We start from the raw sequence: 8,432 nt of genomic DNA, 5'->3' as shown, positions 1-8,432 counted from the left end.
AGTATAGAAACAGTTTCCTGATCTGGCTCTTTCCAATTAGGTTATGTGACTTGTCACACATCAGGCAGTTAGGCAACACAACTGAGTTAATGCAACAACATACTGTGCCTCTCTTTCCCCTGCCTCTGCTGCTTAGTTTTCTGCTGAATTAATAAATTGAACCAAGGAGCTGCTAACTGCCATCAGGTGAGCCCCAGGAGCAGCAAGAAGGGAAGGGAGGGGCTTAGTGAGTAGGCAGTTGAGAGAGTGAAAACCCTTCCTGTTGCAAGCAGGGAATTAGATTAGTTCAAGTGCTTATGAATTTGTATTCTTGGTCTCTCAGATGTTGGATGTGAAATGGACTGCCCTGACACGGTAAGAACATTTTTTCTTCGCCTGTGTTGATAATGAAGCTGTGAATTCAGAAGCTGTTTTTTTTTTTTTTAAAGTTTTCTTATGTTTTTGGTCAGGGCACATTCAGAAACAGAAGGGATGGAGGTGTTAATCGTAACATATATAGTCCCATAGTGAGGAGAAAGGGAAGACAAAAGTAATTCACCATCTGTTAAGTTGGCTGCTTCAGGAGGGTTCATTCATATCTTGAATGCAATAGAGAGGAAGGTAACCCCTCCTAATGGGACTTTGTCCTGCTTGAGTCTGTTCTGAAGGATTATCTGGAGGCTTCCCGTTTACAGGACAGTTGAAAGCAAGGGTATGGTAAGTAGAGCTGGTGAATCCTACCTGTCTTTTGCAATGTTGAAGGTGTGTGGTGTGAAGAGGTGTACGTTACCCTATAGTTGTGCAAAATTGTGCTGAAGTCGTTACAGGAAGTATTCAGTTACAGTAACTCCAGGATTAACCAAGCCTTCTGCCTGCCCCAGAGTAAGGTGCAAATGCATCCCCCGTGCAAGTACCGTTCTTTTTTCCCTTCTTCCCTCCCAATGCTGTGGCCTTGTTCTAATAGGCGTGTGTGTATAAGCAAAGTGCTTCCAAATGGCATCTAGTATCATCTAAAATGTTACTAAGCATTTGAAAAAGACATGGTCCCTCACTGTGTCCATAAAATGAGCAGATAGAAAGTTTGGGTATATGTTCTTGTACGTAGCTGAGTCAAACCTCCCTGTGGTGTTGTCTTTTTTCCCACATCCCACATGACTATTCACTTCTCCTAATAAAGTAGTATCTCCATTCACAGTAACACTGGCTTCCACCACGGCAAGGGTGCCTGTGCAGCATTTTCTGTTGTTCTCCTTAACCAGTGTTCCCAACTGCTGTGAGATACAGTGGGAAGGCAGTGATGCTTGGGCTCTACCCACTATTATTTTCACTTTTTGTGTAGCTTGAGTTCCATCTTTCAGAAATGACTGTAAGTAATAAGGGATCCTTGTCCATGAGGCTCCTTGGAACAAGGCTGTGTAGGAGCAAGGGGATGAGAGTAACCTCTCAGGACATAGAAGGAAGGTAGAATGAAGAGGATTAACTTCCCTTGCTGCTATTATGACTCAGTAAAGGATTTCTTTTTTTCTTTTTCATGTTCTTCTTTTTTGTTTTTTAAACATTTGTAGAGGGTAAGATCCTGCTTTCCATTAAACTGTTTAGCAGTGACTCGTTCTAGAATAAATCCTTTCATGCTCTAATTAAAGTATAATGTTTAATATTGTCTCTGCTGCTGCTTAGACCTATGATCTTGCAAGGTGCTTATAATAGCTGTTTTGCTAAATCTTCTACCACACTGAAAATGTGGGTTATGTGTTGTGGGGTTGGGTAGTTTTGTTTGTTGTTTTTTTGGTTTTTTGTTTTTTTTCTTGAGAGTGCAAGGGCAGTATAAATCTGAGGTAAGGAAGTAGTACAAGCAACAGACAATTGTTACTGATGACAATAAAATAACCAGCAAAGAGCCTGAAGTCTGTAAATAGGACATTACACAATAGAAATTAGATAACAGGAGGTTAGGGAGTATAAAATACTGAAAGTGGAGAGCTCATGGTGTTTTATAACTCCCAGGATACGTTTTATGCTCTGTCTTCGATATGCTATCTTGGAGATCCAAGAGTGGCTGACATGCTTCGGACCTTTTCTTTTAAGACCTAACCATTCTATGGGACAAATGGTGTTTTTGCTACTTTCAGGGTAATTTCTAGTTCCTAGTAGGCATCAGTTCCCTCAGTGCAGCACAATGAAGTATGTTGCTCTTCTAAAAAGGTTTGGGTTTCGTGTGATGTGAATAGTTGGTGCTATTGCACATCTGTTGAGACCACAATGACAGCCTCTTTAAATTGCAAAACAGAAATTTGCTGAAGTTCATTATTGGAAACACTTCCATAGAAAAGCCACTTTGAGAACCACCTTAGATGCATAGTCAGTTCCTGTTGTGTTTCCTTACAGGCTACATTTTCTTCCATTTTCAGTGCTTTAAAGAGAACCCTGGCTGCAGAGCTAGCTAAAAGGACAACTTGCTGTAAGAAAGTTCTGCCCAGGATGAGTTGTATGGAGGTAGACAGAAACGTTTGGTGCAAATTAAAATGTGATCAGCTGAAGATTTCTTAAAGGAGGTATCAGAGTTGCCCAGTTCACTTGATTCAAACTAAGAAGCTTGATGTAAGCTACCCCATCTACAGAAATAGACCTTTAAAACACAAGTGTACTGCCTTAAAGCTTTTCTGGAAAAAACAGTTCTGTTAAGGAAACAATGCTGTAAAAATATTCCCTTCTCCGTTCTTGTTCATTTTAAAAGGATATTATTTCTTACACGCAGCTGATGAAGTGAAGGGAAAGATTGTAATTTCTGAACTATGTTATTGGTAACTGTGTTACATGGTATTTTCTGAAGTATTGCTCTGTGGTATTAAGGACCCCAGTAAACCTCCAAGAGGTGAGAATAAAGCCTTTTCCAAGTCTGGTTTTATGATGTTGACTGTCTCTGGGCCAGTCTACTTCTTGTGTTTCATTCCCTCTTTCTGCAGTGGAAAAATTGATGTAGCTGGTCTTTTTTAATAAGAAAACAGACTTGAAATCATCTGATGGGAGTACTGTTGAGGTAACACACTTGGGAGAAAATAAAGAGCCTGTTTAAACTCCCTTCTTGTCCAATTTTAAGTCCTTTTGAAAATCCTAGAAAATTGTATCCAGACAGACTCAATCTTAATTTCAAGCAGCTAAAGGTTGCCTACTGTGGTACATAGGCCGCAGGCAGAGCGTGAAGGTTGAGTGTCTTCTCCAGGAGCAGCCCAGCCTCTTACTCTGCTCCTTCATAATGGTGTGCGTAGAGTAAGATTGCTAGGCAGCCCTTCTGTTTCAAGAGTTTTTCCTTTGTGCAATGTTAGATTTGTTTGCATGTTTATACATTACCTCAGCCTTTGCTTGGACTGTGATATACAACTATCATTTCACTTTCCAGCCTTCAAAAGATTTGCCTAAGTGTATTGTCTTTTAATATAAGCTCTCTTTCTTTCATTTTTCTCAAATTTCCAAGGGATTGTCCCACTTCAAAGATCTCTTTGAACATGCATACTTATTGTGGGTTATACTTACTGCTTCTTTTAATTATTTTCTACCTGTGAGAAGGGTAGGCCATATCTTTGATACTACAGTGAGGTCCAGAGCCTTCCTATGTAGGAATTAGTGTTTCTTTATAATGTAACTTTAGAGTCAGTATTTTATGAGTAAAAATACAATTGTATGTGAATCCTGTGGAAAAGAACCCAGTACCTTTAGTCATATTAGCTTTCAGTTCTCAGCACTGATCATTTGAATAAAGGCATTGACATCTGAACCTCAGTTAGGTGCGTATATTTCTCAGAAGTGGATGCACTTGTAACTTTGCCATGTGTTATTCATATATGGATTCTAGGAGATGTTAATGGAGGTTTTAAAGTGTCCTTAGACCCCTGCATTTATGTGTGCCTGTTTCTCTCACCTAAAGTTGCCCAACTGCTAATTTACCTAGGCTTCTCTCCTGACTATCTTTTTGACAGGTTTGTGCTACAATCATTGGCCCATCTTCAGCAGTTGTGGTGAGTCTTAATTTGTCTCTGAATGCAGCCATGATATCTCTGCCCTGTCAGACATCTCTAAGGGAACTGCCTGCCTCTGCAGTGTTTAGGTTTCTCTTCAGCATTTGTCCCTTCCCATTTGTTATAATACCTGAAAAAATGATAATATTTTGAAAAAAGGTACAGGGGAAAAAAGAAATACTGCAAAATATAATGTGATGGAGTTGCGATAAAGATTTTGTAGGAGGCATATGTACTTTCTCGGTGTATTTCATAAAGATGATTATGATCAATTATTTTCAAACCTTTAAAAGAACCTTGCACTTTTATTGTAGTATTCTGTGTCTTGAGAGTGAAGTTTTATCCTTGTTTTCTGTATGTGTAAGTGTCAGCAGTCCCTACAGGGTTATGGAGTATTGTGCTGTAAGGGAATACATCTGTTGTAATCAGCCCTGGCTACTGCAGAGTGTATTCATGTCCTTTGAAATCAATATTAGTTTGAATTGATGGTGGTATAAGAGAGACTAGACTCTAGCCCCATCAATTTAAACATTGAGGAAGATAATCAAAGGGAAATACAGTAATGAAATCTTAGTTTCATTATATCTGATTTCAAGCTAAAGATCTGCAAAATCACTGCTTGATTTGTTTGAATGTCTGTGGATTTCCCTAACCTGGCATCTATTAGTCACTTAAGAATTTCCAAGCAGTCCTTTATAACCACCGCTATCTTTTGGCTCAGTTTATTCTTCTCACCTTTCTCAAGCCTACACACTGCACTGCAACACTGTAAAAGGTGCAAAAATTTACATAACAGAGTGGTAAGTGTATTTGTCCTTCTAGAACATACTCTACTGCAGCACAAGTACCTTGTAGTGTAGAAATTGCCATAGTAACTACTCATTTCTTATTGATTAGATGGATAAAAATTCTCATAATATACAAGCAGAGTAACTTGCCGGCATATGGCTTCAGGCTACCCCTGTGGCAACTCTTACTTATGCATTCTCTCCTTTTTCTGCATGTAAGAGGTTTTTTTAATGAATTAGTATTCCTTGGATTAGACCACAAAATAGTATTTTCTTCTCTGCCACAACGGAGCTTAAATTTTAAGTTAAACTTGACATGCAGCTCACAAGGCAGAATATTAACTTGTATTGGTTTGTTATTGGATCAGGACAACTAGTTTTCACCTCAACACGGAATCTGGAAGGAGAAAGGGGAAGGGGAGAAGAAACAGTTCTCCCCTTTCCCCTAACTCAGGGAGAAGGCTAACCACTTCGCAGACCTGACCTCTAATGAGTAAAAGAAAGTATTCTAGTTTGGCAGTTATGATAAATCTCTTTGGAAGGTGCTTCTTAAAACATTAGAATTGATTGCATGAGAAAATGAGTCCTGTTTTTATGTTTCTCTAGTAATGCTATAGACATAGTAATGATCTTCAGCAGTGGCATTGTGAATGCTTACTGAAAGCAGGATTAGGCCTACAGTGAGTTATAGTGTCTGACAACTGTCTTGGTTCACGTACTGCGATTGCTGAACATACTATTGTCTCTTACAATCCTGAAAGATGCTCCAACAAGGCTTCTACCAAGTTTGTTGTGAAAGACAAGCTTTTTGTGAATTCTATCAAGGGGCTGAAATTGTGAAGCACTTAGGCAGGATGCCGGATAAAATTAAGCCCAACACATTCCTCAAATGTGAAACATCAGTTTATGCAGAAAAATATAAAATGAAAGAACAGCAATACTCAACCAGTTTTTACACTGTAAATCTATTCTAAAGCTATTCTGGAATTTTCTGTGAGGCCTAGGTGTTAGCTATGATTATACCCATTTTGTATGATTATTCCAGGATGCTATTAGTTCACATGTATTAGGAGACTGAAGATTTTAGAGTAATTTTCAGTTCAGATCTTCCAAGCTTCTGTTACAGATGATACGCATGCAGGCCTGCTTTACTTGGCTTGGAGGCCTTTCCCACCTCCCAAAAATAAAAATGCTGGGTTAGGGCATCACTTTTACATTGTACCACCCTTCAGCTCCCTGATTTTTACCTACAATCTGACAGCCTCATTTCAAACTTTGTATGACTTTAAGATTGTTTGAAGGAGATATTAATCCATAGGGCTACAGGAAATGATGCTGCTGTTTCAATAAGCTAGTCCTTCACAGAAAGACTGCTCAGGAAAACATTCTTTTCTCTGTAGTAAGCTACAAACAAATGGAGGAAGCTCTTTGGCAGCTGTAGACACCTTCTGTCTTTAACTGGAAGAAATAGGCTTGGCTTTTCTTAATCTTTGATTGGCCTGAATTCTTGTGTGCTTTCATGAAGATTTTCACAGGCAGCAGTGGGAAGTTCAGTGTTTAGTGTCTTTTGTCTGTGTACTGAGATCTGGACAATGGGCCCTTTTTGAAAGAACAGCAGTATGTAGAGGATGAGGTAAGAGTTTAGGTAGATAAATTAAGTTTTTTATATTATTACATCACTTTCCCTCCCACCCCTTTGACCCAATCTAAACAGAAAAAACTGGACCCAAATGAGCCCAAATTAGGAAAAAATTGCATAGGGCTTTTTAGGGTCACCTGCAAGACAGACTCAGGACCACTGGAATTCCTGTATTAGCAGCTCGCTGGAGATCATTGGAGTGGAGCTGGCTGACGAGAACTCTTCCCTTGCTGGCTCTGAAGGGCCAGGGAAGGTTTTCAGAACACAGCTCATGTGGTTTTCTCAGTCATTAGTATCTATTCCATTAGGGGTCTGTACCGCTGTATTTCCCTGCTGGTGCAATGACCAATTTTGGGCAAACATCTCTGCCACTTTTGCCATCATGACCCCTTCTTATTGCCTCACCATTACAGATTAGGAATAATCTGTTTTCTTTCCTCTCACAAGGAAGGAAAGGCTTCTTTCCTCATACAACAGCATGGCAAAAGATGGAGGATTGAACCAAAGACCAGAGGGCCAAGGACTCTTCAACCTGGTGATTTCAAGGCTTGCCTGTTTTCTATTGACACAGAACCAGTGAAACAGCCTTGTGCAGTTTTAGATGCTAGTGTTCTGTTCTAATGCTCTTTTCAAAAACTTTATCTTTGAGGGGGAAATCACAATTGAGTACGTCTCATTCAACCAAGGAAACCTGCATGGAAAGAATATATTCCAAGGAACTTAAAAAAAAATTTTTTTTTAAAAATCAGTATGTTGTTCAGAGACTATCATATGCTTAGTATTTAGAGCCCTAAGCTTTAAGATATTTGTAATGTTCAGGTATTTCTGTAAGAGTTTTACAGACATCTGCAGAGTGTTTTCATCAGCAATCTCACACATATAACAAATAAAAGCTGTATGCATTAGGCATTGCCAGGTGTGTATGGGTATCTAAACGCATATATGTATTTGTGCACATCTGTAAAATGCATCCTGTGTGCAGATATTAAACACATCCTCTCTGGGATTACGCTATGACTTGCATATTTGGAGGCAAAGGTTCTGAATAAAGAAGAACCTATACAGAATAGGGTGGAATTTACTGCGGTTGCTGTGGGTTTTCAAAGCGATGGCTGCAGTCAGAATCTGGCCTAAGTAATTAACTTATGAAGGATGGAAAGGAAAAGCAGCATGTGGAAGATGTAATTAATGGGAACATATAACAGTCAGCTCTCACATAATAAATTGGCAGCTATGCCTGAGGTAACTGCCTTTTATTTGTAAAATACAGTTGGAATTTTTTAAAAGTAATTGCACATTTTCTTCCATTTCCACATGGTCCCAGAGAACATAGTACAGTACAAATACCAACAGAAACGCAATAAAATCATGGTTGGTGATTTTGTTTTGTTTGGGTTTTTTTTTCCTTAGGCTTAGGGCTATGATCTTATTTGAGCCAATGCCCGAAGGAAAGGAGGAATACATTTTAGCTCAGGAAAAGACAAGTGGTAAAACATTTTAGTAAGGTTTAATATGGAATAATCTAAAAGGACGAGGCAGGAACAACCAGAATAAATAACACTAACTGGCTAGATATCTATTTGCAGAAGAGATTTAGTAATGTAATTCTCCTGACTTGAGTAAATAATGGTAAAGATAAATGTTCTGAAATCCTTCCATTTTGAAGGCTTGAATTTTCCCCGTCTGCAAGTTTATTGCAGCTTTTCCTGAATAGCAAGCATGACATCAGCTGTTCTTCAGATATACCAGAGATGCTGGCAGATCTTCAAGAAAATGCATTCTACCACTTGCCTAGTGCAGAGCTCTGCAAGGCTGCAGGATGACACAATGGCTCCCCACACCCAGCTGCTGATTCAGCTGACTCAAACAGCCTGCTGGAAAAGCAGTGCTGTAGTCTTCCCTCTCAAAAATATTTGCAAGAAGAAGGTGAAGAGGGCTTGCAACTGGGGTTTGCCCCTGTGACCAAACATACAAGCTACTAGACTTCTTAATTGCTTCTGAAATTTCCAGGCT

This window comes from Fulmarus glacialis, unplaced genomic scaffold, assembly GCF_000690835.1.
Source record: "Fulmarus glacialis isolate BGI_N327 unplaced genomic scaffold, ASM69083v1 scaffold13589, whole genome shotgun sequence".
Taxonomy (NCBI): Eukaryota; Metazoa; Chordata; class Aves; order Procellariiformes; family Procellariidae; genus Fulmarus; species Fulmarus glacialis.
Note: the sequence above shows the minus strand (reverse complement) of the source record.